Raw genomic sequence first — 27,402 nt, 5'->3', positions numbered from 1 at the left:
AAAATTTTGCGAACTAACACGCCGCAAAAAAACAAATCGCATATTCGCACGAATTCGCGGCTTCCGAATCCGATCTCGCGCGTGTTCGCGCCCCGCGAATCCTACGAAATTGCAGAAAAACGAGTTTTGCAAAACTGAAAGCACTCAGCAGGTGCAAGAGTTCAAACTCATCATTAGTAACCATTCCCTGAAGTGCTTCCTGACTGGGGCCCCTCCAGAGTTCAGTTGCTAGTTGCAACAATTGTATGACCCTGCTCTGACCCTCACAGCAGGCTCATAGAATAGCTACAAGTAGGCCACAAAGGTCCTGGAAAAAAAAATTGCACTGCAACAGAAAGCAAATTACTGATAAGGAAGCAGGTGCCAGACCTGGAATTTTAAAACAGTGACACATTAATAAACTAACCCCAAATTAATTCATGTCAGTTGAAGCAGGGCAGGTGTGCTTGCTCCCCCCCCCCATAATCTACAGTGATGATGAACCAGAGGGTGGCATTGATGTAACAGAGGGTGGGATGGGTGAAACAGAGGGTGGCAGTGGTGAAACAGAGGGTGCTGGGAACCTGTGATGATGAAACAGACGTAGCAACAACATAGTCGCGACCGTTGCGAGCCGACAATTAAGTTCGCGATTGCGAACTGGTACCAAACCCTCGTGAACTGGCAGAAACCCTTGCGAACAAAAAAAAATAAAAAATCCACAAATTCGCATGAATTCGCGGATTTTGCGGATTGCGAGTTTGCAAATTCGCAAAATTCGCGAACGCCAGATTTGCAAAATTCGCCCACCCTTAGTGTGAGCCAAGGCAATTTAATATGCGAAGGTACTCCATTATATGATCCTCCGACATCGGGCCCCTTGAAGCATACAATGCAGCGTAGTATTCCCGGAACAGAATCGTTGCTTCCTCATCATCTACCTCTTCGCCAGTGAGAGGAGATGTCATGATTGGTCCCTTGCTATTCTGTCTGTATTGCTTAGCCATCTGAGCCAGTACCGCCCCCAGGCGCTCTCCCTCTCCTTAAGACTTGGCTATAGCGTATTTACCAAGGTACTTAACCTCAGCATCCGCTTCTTCATTATATTCTCGGATCGTTTGTGCTAATTCTTGCGTCAAATCTACTTCATGGCCAAGAAGTCTACGTGATTCTATGTCTGTAAGCCTGCACTCCTATGCATAACATACGAATCATTGCAAAACATACGAATCAATAGGAGACCAAAAAGATTGAAATGACTGGGAGCCGACGGATCAAGCGGCCATCTCCGTAGCTGGCTAGCTCCGCCCCCGCAAAATCTACGTTTAATGCTGTACTGAGGCATGACTCTCCAAATAGTTGAAGATGAAATCCAGTATTATAATAAGACAGCATGTCCATTTCCCTATCAGATGACACATGGTCATCAATATGGCTCAACTGTATCTCTGGTTGGCTTCCGGTGTCTCTTTATCAAACTAATGCTTTTATTTTATTTAATGCCTTATGGACCCCTTCTCGATTATGCCATGCGAAATTGTTACCATCTGATGTTTGTTGGCATTGCACTTCAAGTTCTGGATCACTTCACCATATGTTATTTGAATGCCCAGTCATTATGAGATTTTGGTTGGATGTTTGGAAGGTCGTTTTGAAAATTTTGCCTTCACACGAAGATATTTCTTATGCTATGTTAATATGTAAATCAGTTGCCCTTTCCCATCCTCTTAGTGAGTCAGAAGAAAAGTTATTTAATTTTTTAATTGCAGCTGCTTTAAAATCCATTACTTTTTGTTGGAGAGATGCTTCTTCTCTTTCAGTTCATGCTTGGTGGTCGTGGATTATCTTTACAAGAAGAGGAGCTCAGTTGTCCCTTAAAGGCGTTGTCCACAATTCACAGTCATTTCAATCTTTTTGGTCTCCTATTGATTCGTATGTTTTGCAATGATTCGTATGTTATGCATTGATATGTATTAATGTTCTTTTCTGTATTTTGATGATTAATTTCCCCTTATTTACCATCCTTTGTACTCAATTTAATTGTGACTCTATATTGTTTTATTTACCGATTCTATAATATGTTAACTTCCCCGCCCCTCCCCTCCTTTCCCTTTCTCTTCATTTTTGGTTTATTGCATTTAATATTCGCAATCTCATCATTTATGCATATAAGATTTCTTCTTTTGTATTGTATTTGTCTAATTCTTTTGTTTAAAAAATGCTTCAATAAAATCATTTTGAACATAAAAAAATAATAAGACAGCATGATGTGGGGACCCAGAGAGGAAGGGGCCAGTCAGGCATCTGCAGTTTAGTATGGTCAATTGAAAATATTTCTGACACACTAAAACTAATAAAATGTTGTGTATGAAAAAGAAATTGGAACACAGAAAAGACACTAGGATGATATATAAAATAAAAATTTTTAACCAAGTATCATACCTTTTTATTAAATTGATTTCTTATAACAGCTGCTACCGAGGCCAGCTTTGACACACATAAAAACTTGTCTACCACTGTTTTCAATCAACCCTCTCTAAAAACTAGAACATAAACCAAATTTGCTGAAATCTGCTGGGACAGTTTGGCAAATCGGCGACACCTGGTCACTTTAACTGGAGAGCAATGGATGAATGAATAAATGCAGGAGTTCTGCGTTATGTATCAAGATTATTTACAAGAGTTCTAATATTTGTGAGTGGTGAGTCAAATTATGTAGAGATGTAGTGTTCCTTGAAAAGGTGCATGTTCAGGTACTACAGGCCTGCCATTGCAGCCTCTGTAAGCTGGTGCTAGCACCACTTATGAAAGATATAGGTTTCCTATATCTAGGGTCACTTCACTTAAAAACTATAAGTCACCCCTATAGCTGGCCTTTGCAATCCTGAAGGCATTGTGCTTGGTTCTAAGTGTGAGGGTGCCCCTGCATGAGCAGGACACCCCTATAGCCTACGAAGTCTATTCTCCCGGATTGTAAGTGAAGCAGCCAAGTACTATAGAGAGGGGCTGTACATAATTACGCGATGACCATCTTCAAATTGGCTGCAATTAATCCTATCATGTCTGGTATCAACCATGTTGGAATCATACATATGGGTGCTAAGATTCCAAGCACTGGAAGAGCCCTCCGTTAAGCTCTCAGTGATCCCTTCCTGACCCGGACAGCCAAACATGGCTGCTGCCAACCAGAGACACGATTCTGCCCTCATGCTGCTCAGCCAAGCTCAAGCAGGGGAAGGCAGTGATCCAGCGGGTGAGCCAGGGATAAACACTCTACACAATTCAACAAGGCCCATACATATTTACCCAAAATTTCATCACTTTTCCCCGGTACCTGCTGGGGGTCAAGTTTTATAATTTACTCAGATGTCGATTAGTTATTTCCCTGTAGTTTTGAAATTTTCGAAACAACATATATAGCCTAACTAATCTTTCACGGATCAACACTCTTTCCTCTGGTCGATGGACCGTTAGTTAAGTTAGTTGATGGTGATATTATAAGTTTTCTAACTAATTCATTTATCTTAGTGAAATAACCACAGACTCTGGGTAAGATTCATAACTTTTATCTAAACTTCAGGCACACAGGTGAAAGCTCTTTAAATACAAATGCAGAGTGCAAACGCCATCATTTTCACATGGGAGAAATAAATCATTTAGCAGATACAGTAAATGACACAAACTCATTCAATAAATCAATGCAAAAGGAGTAGATAGATGAAGAGATAAAAAGAGTTCAGAGGTAAAAATACATTTGCAATGAAATATGCGAATTAATATTTACCTATTTGGAAAATACTGAAAACCACTCCTCTGGCCAAAGGAATGGTGGGGGACCCCTGAGTTAGAATCAGGAGACAAAGACTATAGAACAGGATCAGGACAGGGTAGATACTTACTATACTTCTCTGTAAACCCGACGTACCACAGCGAATCCCTCTCTTGCACTGTCTTCCTCCTCGATGTTCTTCCGGAATCTTTTTTTTTTTTTAATTATATTTTTATTGCAGAGTTATAAACAGCAGGAAAAAGTAAACAGCCAGTGCACTTGTGGGCCCCCCCGTCCAATAACAGTTCACAGTTGTACACAGCCATTCAGCCCGCATCCCGGAGGCCGGGCGGCATATCAGATCGCTCTAGAGGAGCACAACACAGTGTACGTCCCATTGGGACCCTGGCGTAAGATCGTTTTACGTATCTGCTTTTACCCCCCCACCCGCAACAACATTCCCGTCAGCCATCCCCATGGTATCAACGTAATTGCCCCCGTTGGGGCCTGCTCTAGGCTATTCGGGCCTTCGTGCCAGGCCGTCCCACCCAATCAGTCCGCCCGCCACTCAATACCCCCTGTCCCAGTGGGTCTAGGCCTCCAACAGCAACCCTCCAATGGCTTCCGGCCCCCCCCAGCCCCCCTACAACTAACCCCCCAACGCCCCCCCCCCCTGGCAACTGCTAAGGTGTGTACTTCGCTCTACCGAACTGGATGGTTCCATTACAGTGCGTAATGACATACTTCTGTGTTCGCCCCGCGGTGTCCAGCGGCTTAGTCCTCGCCGTCCTCGTCCTCAACCAAAGCATCACGCAGAGCCTGTACCACTAACTCCCATGCACGCGCCGCATCCAGAGCCTTCTCATTCCCCAACTTCACTGCTTGCTTCATCCGGAGCACGCTCTCGCAGTCAGACCATCGCAGCAACTCACTCTTCCATCTACGCAATGAGGGACCCCCCCTGGCCTTCCAGTGCCACGATATTTCCCTTTGAGCCAATATCAGACCCAGATCTATGAATTTACTGGTCACCTTGGTGTACTTAGTATGCGGGAACCAGAGCAATAGACACGTCGCCATGTCGAATTCTACCTCCCTGTCAGTCACTTCATTCAGGAGTTCCCCTACCTCCGCCCAATAAGTTCCTAGTTGTGGACACCCCCAAAACAAGTGGTCCATGTCCGCCCCTAGGGACGAGCACCGGGGGCAACAGGCATCCGGCACCCGAAAGTGCCGCTGTAGTTTCTCTGGAGTTAGATAGGCCCTATGGAGCACATAAAAATGGACCTGCTGAAAGCGCGCGTTCCTGGTGCCCTTCCACGTGCGTCGCAGGATATGGCCCCATGCCGTGTCCGGTATGGGCCGGCCAACGCTCCCCTCCCATTTAACTTTGAGCCCATGGAGTGGTTCTAGCCCGTCGTTCAGCATCCTATTATGGAGGCACGTCACAGCTTTGAATGTACCAGCCGCCATCACCACATATTGGCATGCCATAGTCGGCGCAGGTTCCAGGAGCCCCTCTTTCCAGTGCTTTTGTATGGCAGCCACTACAGCCGCGTGTAGTAGGAAGCCCCCCTCAGGCAGTCCGAACTGGTCCCGGAGCACGTCGAACGGTGCCAACGCCCCATCAATATACAAGTCACCCACCACCTGCAACCCCGCGTCCTCCCAATCCATCAACGGGGACCAATCCCCTCCGTGCGGCAAAGCCGTCAACATCCCGATTGGAATCTCCGGGGCATAAGGCCGTGATGCCCTCGCTCTCCGGAGGCTCCTCTGCCAGCACAGCCGGAGCGTCCGCTCCTCCATGGTGAGGGCCCGTAATTCGAGCCGTTGCTGCATAATGATGTACGACAGCACGTGGCGCTGTATCCCCCGACCCCGGTCTTCCTCCGGCCCCCGGAACACCCTGGCTACGTTCTGCGTAAGGACCTGCAACTGCGCCGCTAAATAATACAGCTCCAGGTCGGGTACGGCCATGCCCCCCTCCAGCTTGGGGCGAAGTAGCGTGCTCAAGGCTATCCTGCGACGGCCATGCCCCCACAGAAAGCCAATAATCATTGACCGCAGTTCCTTAAACACCCCCTGGGGAATCCAGACAGGTAGCGTTCGGAAATAATAAAGGAAGCGGGGGAGCGCCACCATTTTCAATAACGCTATCCTGCCCAGAACTGTCAGCGGGAGGGTCGACCAGAAAGACAAGCTACCCCGCAGTGACCGGACACAACGGCCAATGTTACCCTCCAAAAGGTCAGTAGCCGAGTGGTAGATGCGGACACCCAAGTAGGTGATGCAAGAGGGTTCCCACACCACACCCAGGTCGCTGCTAGGGGCTGGCGATCCCGCTCTCAGCGGAAACACGCAGGTCTTCGCCCAATTGACCTTAAGGCCCGACAGTCGGCCGAACTCGGACAGCAGATCCATCGCTCCAACCAGTGCCCCCGAAGTGTCAGCTAGGTACAGGAGCAGGTCATCCGCATAGAGCGATATATAATGCCATTGCCCATCACTCACCATTCCCGCGTATCGTTCGCCTGACCTCGCATGGACCGCCAAGGGTTCCATCGCCAGGGCAAACAACAGAGGGGAGAGAGAGCATCCCTGTCGTGTTCCCCTGCCCACCGGATACGCGGCAGATACCAGGCCGCCCAACCGAACTCTCGCCGTCGCCGAATTATACAAGACCCTCGTCCACCTCCGAAACCCATCGCCCATGCCAAACCGCTCCAGCACTCCATCCAAGAAAGGCCATTCCAAACTATCGAAGGCCTTCTCGATATCCACGGACAGAACCGCCGGCGACCCCTCTCCATCCAAGATGGCGTCCATTATTCCCACCAGGCGGCGGATATTCATCGCCGTGCTCCTCGTGGGTATAAACCCGGCCTGATCCCTGTGCACCAGGCCCGTCATGTGCGGGGCTAGTCTAGAGGCTAGAATGCGACTCAGGATCTTATAGTCCACCGTTAGCATGGACAGCGGGCGATAAGATCTCACGTCCGCGGCATCCCGGCCGGGCTTGAGGAGTGGCACTATCAAGGCCTCCCGCATGGAGGCAGGCAACGCCCCCTTCTCGAAGGCCTCCGTATACACCACCAGCAGCCTGGGCGCCAGAGCGTCTACATAGTGCTGATAAAACTCGATTGGGAGTCCGTCCACCCCGGGCGTCTTATTACGGGCCATCTGTTTGATAGCCACTCGAATTTCCGTTAGCGTGATCGGGCTACCCAGGTCCTTCGCGTCGTCCTCGTCCAAGACCGGAAGCGGCCTCTCCCCCAGGTTCTCCACGATGTCCTGGACCCCCACTCCCAGCTGGCTCCGGTACAATTCCTCATAGTAACCCCTAAAGCGGTCCAATACAGCTGCCTGGGAGTACACCATCTCTCCCCGCGCGTCAATAATGCTGAGGATCGGGCAACCCCTAAGTTCCGGGCTAGCTAATCTGGCTAAGAGGGTACCCACCTTGTCCCTTTCTGCGTGTGCCCTGATAATGTACTGCCTATAATCATAGCATCGCAAACGTTCCGTCTCCGCGGCTACCGCTTCCTTCGCTTCCAATAACTGGGCCTGTAGATCTGGCCTAGTGGGCCTGCGGCACTCCAGGTCCCTCAAAGCTTCCTCCGCTTTCATTAAGTCATTCAGCACAGTCGTTCGAGCATTCGAGAACCTGCCCAAGCACACCCCTCTCACCACCACTTTCATTGCATCCCATTCAACAGACCTGCTCGTCGCCGTTCCTTCGTTCACACCGAAATAACTATCAATGCCCTGCCGGACCGCATCGTCGAACACAGAATCCTCTAGCGTCTCCGGACGAAGCCGCCATGTTGGTATTGCTGAGCGCTCCCTCTGCCATTGGATATGTACCAACAGGGGGTTATGATCGGATATCGTCCTAGCAAGGTACTCAGCATGGGTAATCAATGGAGCTAGGGAGCTCCCGCAAAGCACCGAATCAATCCTGACATGTAACTCATGTAGAGCGGAATAAAAGGAGTAATCCCTGGTTCCCCTGTGCCTCTCCCTCCAGACATCCAGCAACCCCCATCGTTCTTGCCAGTCCTTCCTGTGCGCGGCCAGCCTGCGCACAGGAGAGTCTACTAGGGGGGGATGGGACCTATCCAGAGCCACATCCGTAATCGAATTGAAGTCCCCCCCTAGCACTATCGGGCCCGCCAGGAAAGAGGCCAAGGACCCCGAGAGGCTATCAAAGTATCGGCCTTGGTCAGAGTTCGGTGCATAAACACAACATAAAACCACATCCCGTCCATACAATCTCCCTTCCACCGCTACAAACCTGCCATCCGAATCTATTACCTGATTCAGCACCTGAAAGGGTATCCCCGCCCTCACCCAGATCAAGACCCCCCTGGCATACGCTGAATAAGTGGTGCCAAAAACCTGGCCCCGCCACCTTTTCTGCAAGGCAGCGCACTCTTTTTTGGTGAGGTGAGTCTCCTGGAGCATAGCTATCTGAACCCCCCTGCGTACCAGGTATGCATGTACTTTGTGGCGTTTCACCATAGTCCGCAGCCCCCGGACATTCCACGTCAGGCATTTCAAATTAGGTAATGTCCCCATACCAAGTCCGTACAGTCCGAATTAAACTCCAACGGTCCATGACCCCCCCAATGCAGTTGCCCCCCCCCAAACAACCCCAAAACTGAAACATTCCCCAAACCCCACTCCCCAGGACAGAGCACACGAACCCAATGGCCGCCCCCATCCAAACCTTGATGCAGCTTCTCGCACACTTACCCTGTGGTCTCCACCACAGTCGGCCTTAAGGGCCTAAGGGGGGTGAGTCGCCGCCGACCCCAGCTAGCGGAGCCCGCGTCCCGCCCTTCATCCCCTCTGATACCCTCAGCTCCCCCACCCGGCAACCCGCCCTCCAGCAACAGGATATCACCCTACCATGAAGTCCCGGTCTAGGCCAAAGTCTATCTTAGCCGCAGCAAATATTATCCGAGGTCTGTGGGGTCACTGTCGGCCCCTTCTGGCTCTCTGCCTCCGAAAGTTCCTCTCCTGTTCTGCTGCCTTCTCCTCCCGAGTCCGTTTCGGCCCGTTCACTGTTCTGTTGCGACCCTGTAATGGCCGCCGTCGCTGCGAGTGCATCCCTCTTCTCCGCCGCCATTTGAGCCTCCCGCTTCTCCCGCTGGCGCCTGTTGCGGGACCTGATGCGTTGTGACTACCGCACCCGGGGCTGCTTGGGCTGGTCTCGCCTACTTTGGTGTGTCCTGTCCGTCCCCGCTCTGTACGATTCAAGCCAGTGCCAAACTTCGTCCGGAGTGAGGAAAAAGTGTGTGGTGCCATCCATGATAATCCGCAGCTTGGCCGGGTAGAGCAAGGAGTACTGAATGCCTTCCTCCCTGAGCTCCTTCTTCACAGCCAGGAACGATGCCCTGTCCTTCTGGACCGCCTGCGTATAGTCCGGAAAGATCGTTACCTTGCTGTTCTCCACCCCATAAGGGCCCGACATCCTGGCCCGCTGGATGAGGAGGTCTCGGTCTTTGTAGTGGAGGAGCCGCACCACCATTGGTCGGGGGGGGCGGCCCAGCCCCGGCGGGCGAGCGGGCACCCGGTGAGCTCGCTCCAGAGTGAAAAAAGGAGTAAGCCCCTCCGGCGCCACCACAGTGCGGAACCAGTTCTCCATGTAGGCCACCGCATCCTCCCCCTCAATCCGTTCCGGCAGGCCTACGACCCGCACGTTGTTCCGCCTATTGCGGCCTTCGGCATCCTCCGCCCTCCGCTCTAGAGTGTCCAGTCGGGCCAAAATGTCTGTAATCCTGTGCTCCGCGGTCACCACCGAGGGCTTCAGGTCCAGCAACAGTTGGTCATGATCCTTGACCCGATCCGCCAGCTTCGCGTGGTCCGCGCGTAGTAGCCCCAGGCCCGTGGCCACTTGGGCAATGTCGTTGTGCAACGCCTCCTTGGTGGAAGTGATCGCCTCAAGGATGGCATCCAAGCGCCGGTTCAGCCGCTGTTCCTGGTCAAGCTCCGGGGAGGGACTCTCACCCAGCCGGGTCGATGTCGCCGAGTCCCCCTCGCGGCTCCCGGGCATCGGCCCTCCGATCGCCGCCATGTCAGGGCGCTGCGTCACAAGTCCGGCCACCCGTACTGTGGGTGCTCCCGTGGGTCCGTGCCGATTACCGGGCACCGGGCAATGCAATGCCACCGCCAATGGCCTCAGGAGCAATGATCAGGCGGATGAGCTCCGTTCCGTCACCCCCACTGGACCTGTGGGGGGAGGATGAGCCGTGGGACGGTGGCCAACTAGAACCCCCGATCTCCTGGGTGAATCGGGCAGCGTCCCCCGGTCTCAGGGCTTCGCGCCGCCAATCCCAGTGCGTCGGGCAGCCGGGTGCAAGGTCCCTCTCTGCTTGGCGACAGTCGGACTCAGGGCTGAAGTTCGGGACCGTCCGACCTCCACGCCGCCATTTTCTTCACACCCCGGTCTACACCTCGGCCGCCTCTTCCTCGATCTCCTCGGGGCCAGCAGTCCCCCAGCGATTCACCGATTACGTCCAGCTGTCCCCTCACCCTTCAGAGGGCAGGAACGTTGTCTCCGGGTCGCCTAGGGTCCCGAAAAACAGGAGAATTAGCGGGATTCCGCGCGGAGCTGCGAGCTCACGCCGCCATCCCGATCGGCATCCAAGCCACGCCCCCTCGTTCTTCCGGAATCTTCATAACTAATCAGCCTGTCATTCGGATCTGAAACTTCCCAGACTGCTCTCTCTTCTCCTTTTCCTCATCTTGCTCGACCCAGCTTCACTCTCTCGAGCCAGCAGCAGCAAGCTTCTCTTGGCTTGGCAATCGCATCACCAACTAATTAACATTCTAAAGTCACTCTAGTTATAGTCTTCATTTCTGCATGTCCCACCCTCAATAGTTGCAAATATTCATAAAATACGGCATATGATTGGACAGGGCTAGAGGAGTTTTCATCACCCTATGCTAACATATTCATTTGTACTAAGGTACCATTGTTTCGCGAACCTTTCCCTTTTAACTCATTCATGCTTCCTTTCACATTCATATATTGTTGCAACTTTTAATAACAATTTCAATGCAGGCTTCATAGACAAGGCATGCACGTCTTCACTTTCCCACGTCTTCTGTCCTTGATATCTGGCAGCAGTTCATTTCTCCGGTCATTGGGTCATATTCCGAGTCTACGGAGCATGCGCAACTCATCATCACTCCATTTTCTCTCCCTGTCCTTTTTCTATTTTTTCCCATTTTATTATTATTTGTTCCAGTCACCAATCTGTTTCTGGTTTTACCCTTGCAACACTTATATATCATCATTATCATCAGGGCTACTATTCATACTGATATTATGGGTATTAGTATTTTCCCTAATAAACTACTTCCAAAGGTAGAAAGCCAACTACCTGTAGAGAAAATACTTTTACTTAGTCTTTCCCAAACACCGCCAACCTCCAGTTGGGTCAAATCTTCATGAATCTTTGTAATATTCTTAATATATCCCTCAATACCTTTACTTTTGTCTGGGATATATGTACAGCAGTGTTGAATTTTCAACATGCCACAGACTCCACCCTCTTTTGCCAATAAAATATCAAGGGCAAGTCGGTTTTGCAAAACCATTGATCTAAATTGCAACCATTTCGGTGTTAATCATCAAGAATCCTCCAGCAGTATCTGTTGATAAACGATCAACTACTGTTGATAATTTATGTATTTTATGCAAATTCAGTACAATTCCAACTGACGGTATCAAATACATCACCAACTATTTCTGAAAAACTTGCTCTTCTACTTCTTTTTAGTTCTTGACTTACTTCATTAATTTCATTGTTTTTAGCTACATTATATACCTTCGGAAATACTATTCCAAAGTAACAACCACCATACCATTGTGTAGGCAACCTATACTAGGCATTTTTACCACACATGTAATAAATACCTGGGAAAACAGGATCAGTTCCACCTCTTAGTCCCCATCCCCCATTATTAAGAAGGTATGTGCACATTCACTAAAACCAATGAAAATGTTGTTATAATCTGTTTTTAGTCTTTGTAGACAGAATTTCCCTATTTTTTTACAAGTCCAGGGACATTACAGCATGAGTATCGCCTTTTCCCCTCCTGATTTGCCCATGGCGGTGCATGTGACTTCTGTTCAACAGCTTTCTTTTGGAAATCCTGCCTTCTCTCCTCCACCATATTTAGAAAATATTTCTCTTCATCACGTAAAAATAATGTTAAATTGTTCTTGTGAGCATCTGTTACATCTATTGGGTTTGTTGTTAAGAAGAATTCGCCCATGAACTCTGCATCTTTACTACTAAGCACTGGGTTCATGTTTCTTCGAATAGGTATTTCTGAAAACACCAAATCCATATTCGAATAGTAATACTGCAGCTTTCCTGTTATGTAAAACAGACTGGATACAACACTACATGACACGCCATATGTTAATGGGAGATGGTGATATGTCACCCCTTCCGAGACAGACAAAGATAATTTCATGCAAACATAACAATCACTCACATCTATTGTGTTAACAAATTCATAAAGGTGTTTTATAAACATATTTAACGACAAATCACTATTTGATTTGTCATGATGATACCTGCTCTCATCCATTTGCTCTGAAATGGTAGTAGTAATTCCTTTAGTAGCTACATTCACTCGTTCACTAGCATTCGTGTTATTTTTGTTATTGTTATTCGTTACCATTTGAACAGGTATTACTACAGTTAACAACACCCACATCAGTATTAATATTTATATACTACACAAACAAACTTTAACACATCTTCATTTTAGACTAGATTTCGGATATTCAGTCACCTCAGTTTTTGCCATTTAGTACTCTTAAAAAGCAATCTAATTTATTTCTTCTAAAAAAAAAGAATTTATAAGAAAAAAAGAATTTTGTGTGATCCCACAGTTGACCCTTTTTCTATTACTTCTCTTTTGCTTTGATTTCTTTTATTCTCTTCTTTATTTATTTGATAATTTCCACCTTTAGTGTCAAAGTCTTTTCCTTTTAGGTGGTCTCAATTTGCTTTCCTGAACTCTTTCAACAGCAACATTTTCTTGTTCTTCCTTCAGATCTTGATTCTCAAAGTCCTCCAGGAAATATACGTCCATTCAGGAACTTTATTTTTTGCTTGGAATCCTCACTTTTTCTTTTACTTTCTTATTGGTTTGTTTCTTAATGGTTCTTGCTCAGTTTGACTTGAAACCTCATTTATGCGCTATTGTTGTTTCCCTGTTTTGCTTCTCAGAAAGTATCTGTCTTTTCACTCTAATTGGCCAGTGATCACCTTTCCTGACCCTCTTAGTTTTTACTGCTTTTTCACCTTCCTTGCCTTTTTCAAGTCTTATTTTATTTTCTCTTTTTTTTTAGCTGAACTTGTTCTGGACTTTCTAATCTTTCTTTTTCTGTTGACTGAATTTGCTCTGAATCTTCTAATCTTTCTTTTTCTTCTGACTGAGCTTGATCTGGATTTTCTGTAGCTAGTTCTTCTGTTTTTTGCTCAACTTGTTATGGTCTTTCAAATTCTTTTCTTTCTTTAGTTTCAACAGCAGTCTCACGAGACCAGTAACTGGTGCCCACTCTACTTGACTGGTACTTGGTTGTTCACTATCGATGTGCTCTTCAGAGTCTTTTACTCTGATTTCTTCGACTTCACAACTTTCAGCTCTTTGTTCTCAGTTGCTGCTCTTGTCGTTCAGGTGAACTTGGGACTCTTTGTGTATGACTGGCATGAATCCAGTTTTGTAAGCCAGCACACTTCACTGCTGTAGTCATGACCAATATGACTTGATAGGGTCCTTTACTTCTAGCTTCTAGACTTGTTTTTCTTGCTTGTTTCTTTAGCACGACCCAGTCTCCTGGACTTAAATCATGAGTTTGATTTGGCTGTGCTGTGGTTGCGTCTTCTCCAACCTGATGAGACACAGAACATACCAGATCAGCTAGTCCTTTGCAATAGTCTAACACTAGATCATCAGTTATAGTTATCGGTTTGTTTCCCAGTACAAATGCTTGTCTCATTGCTCTTCCAATGAGAATTTCATGTGGACTCAATCCCGTCCTTCTGTCTGAAATTCTTCTAAGACTCATTAATACAAGGGGCAAAGCATCAGGCCATTTCAGTGTTGTAGATGCACACACTTTTCCTAGCCTAGATATTATTGTGCCATTAAGCTGGTCAACCACTCCAGAGGCTTCTGGTCAAAAGGTACAATGTAACTTCTGCTCAATTTTGAATGCTGCACAAATTAATCGAATTATCTCATTGTTAAAATGAGGTCCTCTATCTGATTCCAGAGTGACTGGAAATCCGAATCTAGGGATAAGTTCTCTCAACAGTAGTTTAGCAACAGTGAAGCTGTCATTCCTTCTTGTGGGATAAATTTCTACCCATCGAGAAAACAGACACACAATGACAAGGACATACTTCAAACCATTGCACGGTGGCAATTCTATGAAGTCAAGCTGGAGTCTTGTAAATGGTCCTTCTGCCTTTCCAATCAATTTTTCCCCAACTGACAACCATCTTTCTACCTGGATCTTGCTGTTGACATATCAAGCACCTTTGGCAGAGACTCTCTGCAATTATCCCAAACGTCGGATTGTACAATTTTTGCCTGAAGTGTCTAATCATGGCTTCTCTCCCAATGTGTGTAGCTCCATGATATACTCTCGCCATCTGTGATAACAAACAATATGGCATTATTGATCTATCATCTGGACACATCCATAGCTCATTGTCTGCTCTTCTTGTGCAACCTGATTTAATCCAGAGTTCCTTCTCTCTTGCATCTGCCTCATCCTGCAACTGCCTAACTTCATCCCATGTTTCAAAAGAAGAAAAGAACATTAGTTGGCAATTGGCAACTTCTTTTTCGAACCCTCTGTTCAAGGACATTGTACTTCGAGCACAAAATTGTGCAACTTGGTCAGCATATCTGTTGCCCTGTGTCATGTAGTCATGTCCTGACTAATTAGCATTTTAGAAAGAGTGAGCGACCCGAAATACCCTTGAGGGTTTGGGTAATAAAGTTGAAAGGGTAAGTTTGCCTTCAAGGGAATTTATTCAAACTATATTTTGTTTAGTTGAAGTTGTTTTTGAGAAGGACCAGTCATTTGTCCTTAGAATGAATATATCAACAATTTTCTTAGTTTTACAAAAGCATTACATCAACATATACCATGTAAACATATAAACAAAGACACAAGGTGTATACGAAAAAATATATCTTTATCAAATAGCTCAATCAAAGAAATCAGCTACATATACAGATCAATAAGCAAATAAAAATTAGGACTGTAGGTACACATATAAGTAAATTACAAAGTGACACAACAGAACCTAAAAAGACACCTATCCCAAATCACATTGAGTAAAACAAAAGAGAGGGATAAGGTGTGTAGTCGACGTTTCGGTTTCTCTGGCGTTAGTTTGCTGAAACCATCCTCAGGACTGTTATTAAATTATGGTCTGTATAGAGATATTGTTATCTGTAAATCAAAGAATAATTCACAGTTACAATATTGAACTAAATATTAACGTTACACCCTGGTGAAACAGACATGTGAGACAATTGACTACAGAAAAGACACACTATGTACCAAAAAGGCATTATACAAATACACAATATATTTACATGAGATCACTGTCAATTTAAAGTACATTTGCTTAAATGCAAGAGACTTTACGGTTGTTCCATGCAGGTTAATCTGAAATAAACAAATTTATTCACAGTGTTTTCTATTAGAAACATATCAAATTATATTGAAGACCTTATCTATAAAGTCAACGGAAATGTACAATTGCTTAAATTTCAACAAACAAGCTTCTATGTCATAACGATCTGTTGTTTCATATCAGAAAGCTATCATGTGAATCTATTGTCTCAAATCAGATAGCCAGGATCCTGCTAGTTAGATCATTGCAACATCAATGATTGTAGCCGTCAATTAATTACATGGCATAGACCGTTGGATAATAGTTCAAACCCCAAGATGGGACGACCTGTTGCCTTAGCATGTTTTTTGACACGGATGTTATATGAGACCACATAGGACAAATCTGTTTATTCGGATTTAGAGCTATCTTTATTTAGAAAGGGGTAAATAAGTACCTGTTTAAAAAAATAGTGACTGCATCCCATGGATGACTGTGAGTCAAGCTGTCTTTTCGAATCTAATTGAGAAATAAAGGTCCAAAATTAAGGGTCTGTGTCTATAGGGTCGACATAGGTAAAGATATTTCTTGAGTGAACACATACCTATTAGTTATTAGATGGAAAGCTGCACGTAATAATTCAGGCTATCGATGGGATGTTCCTCATAAGTATTCCTCATAGAATTCAAATATATATGACGGAAATAGAAAATCTGCAAAAGGTAATAATCAATATTTACTGGATTTCATCTATATCTTAGTCTACTAGCCATATGCTAGTTTTTAAAGGTAAGTCTTACCCCGTATGTGTAAAGTTGAATCTTGTAAATCAAAGATATCAAACTCAAGCAAATACGAACTGAAGTCGGTAATATGAAGAGCAGTTATTAATCCTGCGCCACCTGGCCGCATTTAACATTCAAAGCGGTGTTCAGATTAAAATGTTTAGCTTGTGGCAAGCCCGCACGACAGTGTACACGGTGTCGCTTGGAAATTCGAATGTATCCCGGCCATATAGACATTTTGCATTGACTAACGCTGTGTCACCAGTCTATGAGTAACTCGAGTTCTTGATACATATGTATGTCTCTTTTTTTACCTGGGATAGGTGGCGCAGGATTAATAACTGCTCTTCATATTACCGACTTCAGTTCGTATTTGCTTGAGTTTGATATCTTTGATTTACAAGATTCAACTTTACACATACGGGGTAAGACTTACCTTTAAAAACTAGCATATGGCTAGTAGACTAAGATATAGATGAAATCCAGTAAATATTGATTATTACCTTTTGCAGATTTTCTATTTCCGTCATATATATTTGAATTCTTTGAGGAATACTTATGAGGAACATCCCATCGATAGCCTGAATTATTACGTGCAGCTTTCCATCTAATAACTAATAGGTATGTGTTCACTCAAGAAATATCTTTACCTATGTCGACCTTATAGACACAGACCCTTAATTTTGGACCTTTATTTCTCAATTAGATTCGAAAAGACAGCTTGACTCACAGTCATCCATGGGATGCAGTCACTATTTTTTTAAACAGGTACTTATTTACCCCTTTCTAAATAAAGATAGCTCTAAATCCGAATAAACAGATTTGTCCTATGTGGTCTCATATAACATCCGTGTCAAAAAACATGCTAAGGCAACAGGTCGTCCCATCTTGGGGTTTGAACTATTATCCAACGGTCTATGCCATGTAATTAATTGACGGCTACAATCATTGATGTTGCAATGATCTAACTAGCAGGATCCTGGCTATCTGATTTGAGACAATAGATTCACATGATAGCTTTCTGATATGAAACAACAGATCGTTATGACATAGAAGCTTGTTTGTTGAAATTTAAGCAATTGTACATTTCCGTTGACTTTATAGATAAGGTCTTCAATATAATTTGATATGTTTCTAATAGAAAACACTGTGAATAAATTTGTTTATTTCAGATTAACCTGCATGGAACAACCGTAAAGTCTCTTGCATTTAAGCAAATGTACTTTAAATTGACAGTGATCTCATGTAAATATATTGTGTATTTGTATAATGCCTTTTTGGTACATAGTGTGTCTTTTCTGTAGTCAATTGTCTCACATGTCTGTTTCACCAGGGTGTAACGTTAATATTTAGTTCAATATTGTAACTGTGAATTATTCTTTGATTTACAGATAACAATATCTCTATACAGACCATAATTTAATAACAGTCCTGAGGATGGTTTCAGCAAACTAACGCCAGAGAAACCGAAACGTCGACTACACACCTTATCCCTCTCTTTTGTTTTACTCAATGTGATTTGGGATAGGTGTCTTTTTAGGTTCTGTTGTGTCACTTTGTAATTTACTTATATGTGTACCTACAGTCCTAATTTTTATTTGCTTATTGATCTGTATATGTAGCTGATTTATTTGATTGAGCTATTTGATAAAGATATATTTTTTCGTATACACCTTGTGTCTTTGTTTATATGTTTACATGTTATATGTTGATGTAATGCTTTTGTTAAACTAAGAAAATTGTTGATATATTCATTCTAAGGACAAATGACTGGTCCTTCTCAAAAACAACTTCAACTAAACAAAATATAGTTTGAATAAATTCCCTTGAAGGCAAACTTACCCTTTCAACTGACTAATTAGCGGCGCATTTGACCACTGCAATTTCTTTTGGAAATTGTAATGCCTCTAATAGTTCTTTTATATGTTTACTATTCCTGATAGGAAAACCTGAAGAAGTCAAAAACCCCCTTTGCATCCATAATTGGCCCAAGTCGTGCACAACCCCAAAACTATATTGACTATACATGAATATGGTTATTCTCAATTTCTTCACAATTTTGCATGCTTTTGTCAAAGCTACCAATTCGGCTATTTGTGCAGACTTGATTCCTCTTAAACAGGATGCTTCCAGGAGAGCGGCCACAGTACATACAGCATAGGCAGAACTCAATTCTCCATTTTATTTTCTTAGACATGACCCATCAACAAAGATCACAGAATCTCAGGCCTCCGGCCTGTGTGTCCTGTTGGGGGTCACCTGTGTTTCTTTTGGGCTCTCCTGATTTTTCGGGGCCTGCCCTGGTGGTGAGTCTCCTGGACCTTGTTGGTCGCGACTTTGCATCTTCTTCAACTTCTACATTTTTTGCAGTTGCCAAAGCTTGTTGGTGATCCCGAGGGACAACGACCCCTCTACTCACGACATCGGATGTGGGACAGTTCCTGCACAGCTCCTGGTCTTCCTCAGCATAGCCTGGTCCTCACAGCTGCGAGTCAAGATCACTGTCAACTCTCCTGCAGCACCGACATCAGTGGGCATTTGTGTTCCAGATCCTGGTCACTCCTGAGTGACATAGACTCTAACCCCTCTGCTTGCAGGTAATTCTGATCCTGAATCCAACTTCAGATTCCACCGGACACTTTCTCCTTCACAATAAGCAGCATTTTCCTGAAGTCCTATATTGGGTTCGACGCCGGTTCCCGACACCATTTCACACCTATACACCGACTTCCTTCGTGTAGGTAACATGGGTACTAGGGTATCCAATGTTGGGCTGGCTCTCCAAACTTCGGTCTTCCACTGGTTTTCTTCAGGGTCCACTGGGAAGGGCCCCACATTTTTAAAATTGCAACCACGACTTAATTGTTGATTTGTATGGAGAAAATGGTTCTGTTCCCACACTGCACACGATCTCCGTGGGGCTCCAAGTCACTCACCTTGGTGGTACCTTGGGTCCCCTGCACTTCTACATCCTTTCAACATTATCTTGCCCTGAGTCGTGGCTCTTATTCCACTTTCTTAGTATATGGTTTGAGGTCCACTGTCTATTTTGTGCTATTTACATGATTTCTATGCAAAGTATTGTGTGCATTGTGCATATTTCCCCGCTAGGAAATATTTGTATGTGTAGAGAGTATTATATAACAAATACATATTTTTATAAATACCTTGTGTGGTTCTTTTTCACTTAATCTATACCTATAAGATTGTATTCTGGTAAAACAAGCTGCTTTACACTCCTTCTGGACTAAGCCTGAAGGCTGCTCTCCACAGCTACCACTTAGAGAGCTTTCTAAGGTTGTCTAAGACCTCTTAAATCACTCTAATGGTTGAATGGACTGGTGCAGGGTGGCCACTTACATAAGTGGACATCATATACTAGGCCAGCCTCACACACTCTGCAAAAAGCCTTCCGGTGCTCAGGAACCCAAGTCACCATATTTTTTGTAACTTTTTATTTGTTTGAGTTAGAAACAAAAATTTGGGTAGTAGAAGCAGCAGATTGTGCAGCAGATGATGGATTGTGTGGCAAATGCTGCAAATCCATAACTATGAGAAAATTGCAGCGGCTGTAGAATTGCATAATTCCAGTGGCCCTGAATATAGTTGCCAAGTTTCCTAGGGCTATGTGTACTTAGTGACAAAGCTCTAAACCAATACAATATTCCTCCAAAGCATACCTGTGTGAATTGGGTGTGGTGTAGTCCCTAAACACACGTTGTTGCTCCCTGCTTGACTGGTCTCAATTTTAGAAGTTAAAGATGACAATTTAAAATAACAGAAATGTAGAACACATTTGGTCCTACACTAATGACAGACAATGAATTCCCCACCCCCTCCCATTGAGTCCCTTGAATGATCACAAACATGTTCTGTGGAAATTTTACAAGACAGTCATCATCAGCTTCAGGGTATCCCATCTGTTTGTTCCAGATCCTTTATTTCAGTGTGCAAGTCGCTTATTCTACAGCCTCTAAAGAAAAAGAGAGCACATGCTGCTCTAATTAGTAAGATCAGTATAGGAGTCAAGATTATTTTGAAAATTCCTCCACCTACGCTTCCAAATCACTCACCTAACTTTAACAATCCTCTCCCAATAGTAATAAACACAAAAAATACTCCTTCCCAAGTGCTAGTTTCTTCAAGCACGTATATTCATACCTTATATTAGTTATGTTCATAACAAAATTGTTACTCTGGTTAGCCTAGGAATGTAACTGCAGCATTTTCTAACATAAATGACCCTGCAAACTCCTTTCTTTGGCAAGAAGCTAATCTAAAGCAAGCTGATTTTGATTTGTAGCCCTCATCGCAAGAAGCTCTTTGTTAATCATTGTTAGTGCGTCTGCTGTGTTAATGGCTAATCTGCCTATTAAAGTTGACAGCTTTCTAAGTTTAAGGCTACTCCTACAGAGGATATTGATGCACCAAATGTATCACCAAAACCTGTGCAAAGCTTTGTTTACTTCTTCTCAGATAAGGGTTATAGCATTGCGTAGTCTCCCTTTCTTCGCCACGTCCAAATTTATCTTTGGTTCTAAATCCTTCTTTTCATCTTTCTCCTATTCTACCTCGGACCCTTCCTTGATTCTCTCTCCTGCAGCTTCTTTTTCTGTTCTTATCCTTTCATTAAGTTCATCTATAAAGGTCATCTCAGCGTGTTTAATTTTGCATGAAAGCTTACGGTCATCTGGTTTAGTCAAGCAAAAATGTGCCAGAGGCAAGACAAATGTCACCTTGTTCTCTGCTTTACTCACCCAATTTCGTAAAAGTTGAGAATAGATTCGTCATCCGATAGTGCTTATTTGCAGTATCAGCAACAGGTACGTTTCTAAAGGCAACTCCCAATCTGAATAATACAGCTTGATCAAGACCCGATGATAAAACAGATTCAAGAATACGTTCCACGAAAACGCATGACAAGTAAAAGGGAATGTATGTGAAGCCATCAGCTTCAGAAGTAGAAAGAGCAAATAAAGCAATTTTCTTCATGCATCAATTTAACATATTCAGTCAATATTGGAAATTAAATATTGTGGCAAAAATACCATCAGAGCTTGAGCCATGTGAAATTCTACCTACTGACTTTTCTGGTTTAATCCCTGTCATTTCATTTACTCTTCTCAGATTAGGTGAGACATCGCCCAACAGGATAGAAATCCAGCAGCAAGCCAACTACAGAAATTACTATAACAACAGCCAAGCTTATAAAGACCATCTCTAAATCTGCAGTGATAGTCAACTACGTCTAATGGAGGCCCATGTGCTCTGCGGTCCTTTAACCATCGGCCTAAGGTAAATGTGTCTCAAATCTTTCTTCGGCAATGTACCACAAGTTTCTCATTTCATTTGTCTCCTAAATTACCATTCTGTCTACATAGGTACTTGTCAACATCAGTTTGGAAAACACTTGAGTCATCGTCACTTCTCAGAAAGTAAGTCCCATCAGGACCAGAGAACTTTCTGTTTGGTTTCCTCCGTCTCCTTGATCTCTTGGTTTCAAATTGTTCCAAGTCACTGCCAGTAAGGTAACCTTGTTCCTTGTCTTTTTCCTCTAGCTCTCTGTCCTGTCTAATAGTCTCTGGCCTATTTAACTTTGTCAGTATTCTTCTTTTCTTGCATTCGGTCCTTGGTCACTTGCCTTTGTCAGGCACCTTTTCTTGTGAGGTACTGGCCACTTCCGACTCATGAGACTCGGTTTAGTTCTCTCATTCAGAGCATTTCTCTAACTGCTTCTCCTGCATTGTTGTCGATCAGCTGTGCACTTGCACCTGATTGCTCGTCTCAGTTCTCCAGTTGTCACCGAAATCTCAACAGATGTGGAGCCTCAAACTTGATCCCCTAGTTTTACTTCGAGCCAGGGACTCTGTGATTTCACTTGGGGATTCTGTTTTGCTGTGATTCAGTTAAGTGATGCTGTGAACCCTCTGGTCAGGCCTCGTCTTCTTCACCTGATGCTTCGGAAAGTTCAAATCAACCTGGACTTGGTGAATTAGTGGATGTTAACTTAACCTCTTCCTCTGCTCATCCAACTCTCTTCCTGTGTGAAGCATGAATCCTTTGGCAAGCTTGCACACTTGACAGTGATGTTGGTCATGAGGATGAACTAGTACGACCCCCTCCAATGTTCTTCCAAAGATGACTTACAAACATGCGTTTTCATGTGATCCTAGCCTCCATAGTTCAAACTGTGGCAAGGAGCAGCTCTCACAGATGATGTTGCCAAGTTGATCTGGTGATAGATAGTAGATCATTTCAATATTCCAGAACTATGTTGTGTAACATTCACAAGTTCAGCTGCAGGAACAAAGGGAATTCTCATGGAACTCCCCATTAGCACTTCATGAGGGAGAGTTCTGTTTTCCTGCATTCAGTGCTTTGATGATCATAAGCACCAGTAGAATTGCTTCTGGCCATTTTATGAGACATGGAGTTTCATGCTTTTGCTAAATTTGCTTTGATCATCGCATTAACACTCTATATGACTCCTCGGGTGTGAAGACAGGAGATGGCGCTGGTGTGAGCTTTTTCCTTCCCGGCCGCCACGCTGCCAGACACTCGAAGGTGATATCATCGACCTGACTGCTCAGTCTTCGCAATCAGCTAGCTGGCCTAGTAGACCGCAAAGAGCATTTACCTGGCTATGCTTGCAGCAGCCACGCTGTCAGCCGTTCCCGGGCTCTGGACGCCTAGAATCTCGGCGTTTGGTCGGAGCGGAGCAAGAGGAGCGAAATCACAGGAGTGGGTGCTGGTGGAGCTGTTCCTACAACATCAGTAGGGGTGCTGCCACTGGTAAGGGACGACTGGCTGCCGCTGCTCAATCGGAGGGGGTCGGAGGTCGTGTGGATCGGTCCGGCAGTGGATGCAGCCTTAGCCTGAGTTGGAGCCTGTCGAGGAGGAGCAGCAGAGAAATGAAGACTCGTGGCCAGAAGACCCTTAAGCTAAAGGCCATACCACCCCCGAGGTAGCAGGGGACAAATAAAAGATGAAGCTGGAAAAAGTGACAGAATGGACCTCCCACCCAAAGGTAAAAGGGATGCTGGGGTGAACAAAAAAAACACGGGGAGGCTTGGAGGCGCAATGTGTTCTAAAGAAAGTACAATGGGAAATACTGTGAGCACACCGTCTATTGCCAGATATTTCACTACCCTCAAAAACACACCCACTCCCACCTTAGTAGAAATAAGCAGTCCAGCCACGGTCCTCTCCGATCAAGGGTCAATACAGCCTCACCTGCAATGCGCAATGAAGAAACCGAATGGAGGAGTTGTTAGGAGTGAGACATGCCTGGCATCAGAACTCGATATCTGTGGGCAAAACTCTTCCACTACCTCTGCGGGCACTACCACTTCCGATATCTTTGCTTCTGCTCCTTCTCCTCACCGTTACTCTTCCCACTGCCACTGCTACTGCCACTAACAAGATCACTACTGCTACTGTCATTACTGCCCCTGATGGCGAGGCCGCGACTATGATTCTTTTGACAAATAAAACAACTGAGGAGAATGGCCCCGAAAACTTAAAACCCAGGACTATAGATCCACAGACCCTGGACCTGGCAAATGAACATTTCTTTTCGGTTTCAGATGGATCCCCGTCTGGGACTGACAATGACCCAATTATTATATGAAATTTATAACGCGCTCAGATTACCCGGGGGCATCCCGGCGCGAAACAGACCAAAAGGAGAGGCTCAATCTAATCACTACTGTGGCAACAAATAGGTCTTGAGAAGTTTCCTAAACAATAGGATCTTGGGCTCTGAGCGAATCTTAAGGGGCAAAGAGTTCCACAGAGTTGCCACCTGCACAGAGAAACGCCTTCCCCCAGAACGAGCTCTCCTTACTCTCGCTGACTGCAGAAGATGTTTTTGGTCCGAGCGCAAAAGACGTGTGGGCTTATAAGGACGGGCCATGTTAAAAAGGATGGGGGGGCCCTTGCCATGCAGAATTTTGTGGGCCGTGCATAGCGCTTTAAATTTCACCCGCTCCTTCACGGGGAGCCAGTGAAGCGTTTTGAGGGCCGGGGCGGCAGACTGCCTTCTGGGAACATCCATAAGGACTCTCGCAGCTGCATTTTGCACCTGTTGGAGGGTTTTAAAGGTCGCTTCGGGAGCACCGAGAAACAGCGCGTTCCCATAGTCGAGCCTCGATAGGATTAAACCACGCATCAAAAGCTTCCTTGCTGGATCAGGAAGCAGTGGTAACACCTTACGGGCTGACCGCAGCAGACCAAAACAAACCCCCGCGGTCTTCCTGGCGTGGGTCCTAAAGGACAGATCTTCCTCCAACCACACTCCCAAGGTCTTGATCTCCTTCTTGGGAGATGGTGGGTCACCGAGAGACCGGGGCCAACAACTAGCAATAATGGAGGGGCTGGAATTACCCAGGAGCATCAGCTCGGTTTTTCCTCCATTAAGCTTTAAGGCAGAGTGAGACATCCAGCGATAGACATTAGTAAGGCAGTCGTGTAAAACTTCAGGTTGTTCCGCCAACTGAGTGAGGCCCACCACCAGCTGAGTATCATCAGCGTAGCTGATGATCTTCATCCCTGAGGGGGCGACCACTCTTTCAAGTGGAGTCATGTATATATTAAATAAGGTAGGGCTCAGCGATGAGCCTTGCGGGACTCCACATTGAAGAGGGAATAGGGTCGACTGCTCTGCCCCTTCCCAGACTTGGTAAAAACGGTTGGAGAGAAAAGATTCCAACCATTTCAGGGCCGTCCCTGAAACACCTACCTCTGACAGACGTTGGAGGAGCACCTGATGACTCACGGTGTCAAAGGCAGCACTCAAGTCCAGGAGGATCACTGCCACTGACCCTCCTGTATCAAGAGTGCTCCTTGCTTCCTCCACTACTGCCAGTAGGGCTGTGTCCGTTCCCTGGCCGGGGCGGAAACCAGTCTGGGAGTCTCCCAACAGGTGGTTGGACTCTAGATGATAAGAAAGCTGACGGTTGACCAGCTTCTCTGCAACTTTTGAGAACCCAGGCAGAAGTGGAATTGGCCTGAAGTTGGTCAAGTTGGATGGATCCAATCCTGTTTTTTTCAGTAAGGCTTTTACCACTGCCTTTTTCCATCTCTGGGGCACTGTACCATGAGAGAGTGAAAGATTAATAAGGTCAGCCAGCGGAGTTGACAGAGTGTTTGCCACAAGCTTGAGGTATTTCATGGGCACTGGGTCACTCGGAGATCCACTCTTCATCTCTGTCAGTACTTTTATAACCTCCTCTTCCGAGAAAGGGCCGAAGGAGGCTAGCTCAGCCGGGCATCTTATTGGACTAACAGCCAGCTCAGGGATTTGAGGGATCGCGGGCAGGGAGGATAATATCTTCTCTATTTTTGAATGGAAGAAGTCAGCCAGTTCTTCACATTTTTCTTTAGGATTATCATACACGACTGGCGGGACCGGGGCCTTCAGAAATTCCTTAAAAATTTTGAAAGATTCTCCTGGAGAATTACTTGCCCTCTCAATCCTATCGCTAAAGAAGTTCCTTTTAGCATCCTTCAATGCACTTTTATACTTCCTCATCTCTCTTTTATAATTTGCCTGACTTTCTTCCGTCTGCTCTCTCCTCCATGCACGTTCACGCCTTTTACATGAGGTTCTGAAGCCCCTGAGTTCGGGGGTATACCAGGGAGCAGAACCAATTCTTCTCTCCCTGACAAGCCTCCTTTTATTAGGAATCAGTGAGTCCAGAGAGTTAGTCAGCCATTCGCCCATATGTTGATCAGCGATAGTGGGGTCAGCTACAGGGTGAGGACAAGTTCTAACTAACTCTGCCGCCCAGCTGTCCACCGGCAGCTTCGACCAGAGTCGTTCTACAGTGTGTTGCCTGGGTACGGGGTCTCTCCGGTTCCCCAGCTGCCATCTAAACGGAATAAGGTAGTGATCCGTCCAGGGGAGAGCCAACATCTGGAGAGCTTGCAGGTTCGCAGAGTTGGCAAAGACCGCATCAAGCTGATGACCTCTATTATGAGTGACTCCCACATTAGCAAGATGTAAGTCCAGTGCGCCAAGCAAACTTTGTAAATCTCTTGCTACTACATCATTAGGGTCATCAAAATGTAGGTTAAAGTCCCCAAGAATAACAAAGTTGGACGAGGCAGCAGCCAGTGGAATCACAGCCTCAATGAGGGAGTCTACAAAATTCCCCAGCGTAGCGGGAGGCCGATACACAAGGAGGCCAGAGATGGAGACAGTAGAAGATATGCAAAGGGAGAATTGGCAGCCTTCAGAGTTGTTAATGCCGCAATCTACCGCTTTGCATTAAGCATGGGCGGATTTTGCGGATTCGCAATCCGCAAAGTTGCGGATTTGCGGATTGCGGGGGGGTTTCGCACGGGTTTCTGCAAGTTCGCGAGGGTTTTGTGCAATTTCGCAAATTGCGAACTTACTTGTCAGGTCGCCAGTTTTGCGAACTTGTTGTTTCTACGTGCCCAGCCTGTTTGCAAGCCTTTCTTCATCACTGCCACCCTCTGTCACCACTGGCACTCTCTTTGTTCACCCATGCCACCCTCTGGCTCACCCATGTCACCCTCTGTGTCATCACAGCACCCTCTGGTTCACCAGTGTACATTATTGGGGCAAACAAAGCACTGCCATCCTCTGTCAACACTGGCACTCTGGTTCACCCATGCCACCCTCTGGCTGGCACATCCATGCCACCCTCGGTGTCATCACAGCACCCTCTGGTTGACCAGTGAGTGTACATTATTGTGGCAAAGCAAAGCACACCTGCTAAGTGCCTTAAGTTTTGCATAATTAAATTACAACAACACCTGCCCTGCCCCAACTGACACTAATGAAGGCTGGCACCTGCTTGTCTGCTCCCTTTCCTTTCCTTTTCCTGTTTGTTGCAATGTATTTTTTTTTAACAGGAACCTAACCGAATTCTGGAGGGCCCCTTCAGGAAGCACTACAGGGAATGGTTACAAATGATGAGGTTGAACTTTTGCACCTGCTCATAGCTTTTCCTTTTGCAAAACTCGTTTTTTGGTAATTTCCCCCTATTCGAGAGGCGCGGCGTCGTGCGAAATCGATCGTGTAAGCCGCGAACTCGTGCGAGTTACCCCAAGGTTGAGTACGGGCGCCGCCATTTTGTTTGCGTGACGTATTTCCGTTTCTGCCCGCTATGTGTAATCTCGCGCGATGAGCGCCTTGCGAATACAAGTTCGCACGAGTTTGCGAGAGAAATCG

This window comes from Lissotriton vulgaris, chromosome 4_1 (assembly GCF_964263255.1).
Source record: "Lissotriton vulgaris chromosome 4_1, aLisVul1.2, whole genome shotgun sequence".
In the NCBI taxonomy this organism is placed as follows: domain Eukaryota; kingdom Metazoa; phylum Chordata; class Amphibia; order Caudata; family Salamandridae; genus Lissotriton; species Lissotriton vulgaris.
The sequence above is the reverse complement of the archived record's forward strand: the minus strand, read 5'-3'. Positions refer to the sequence as shown.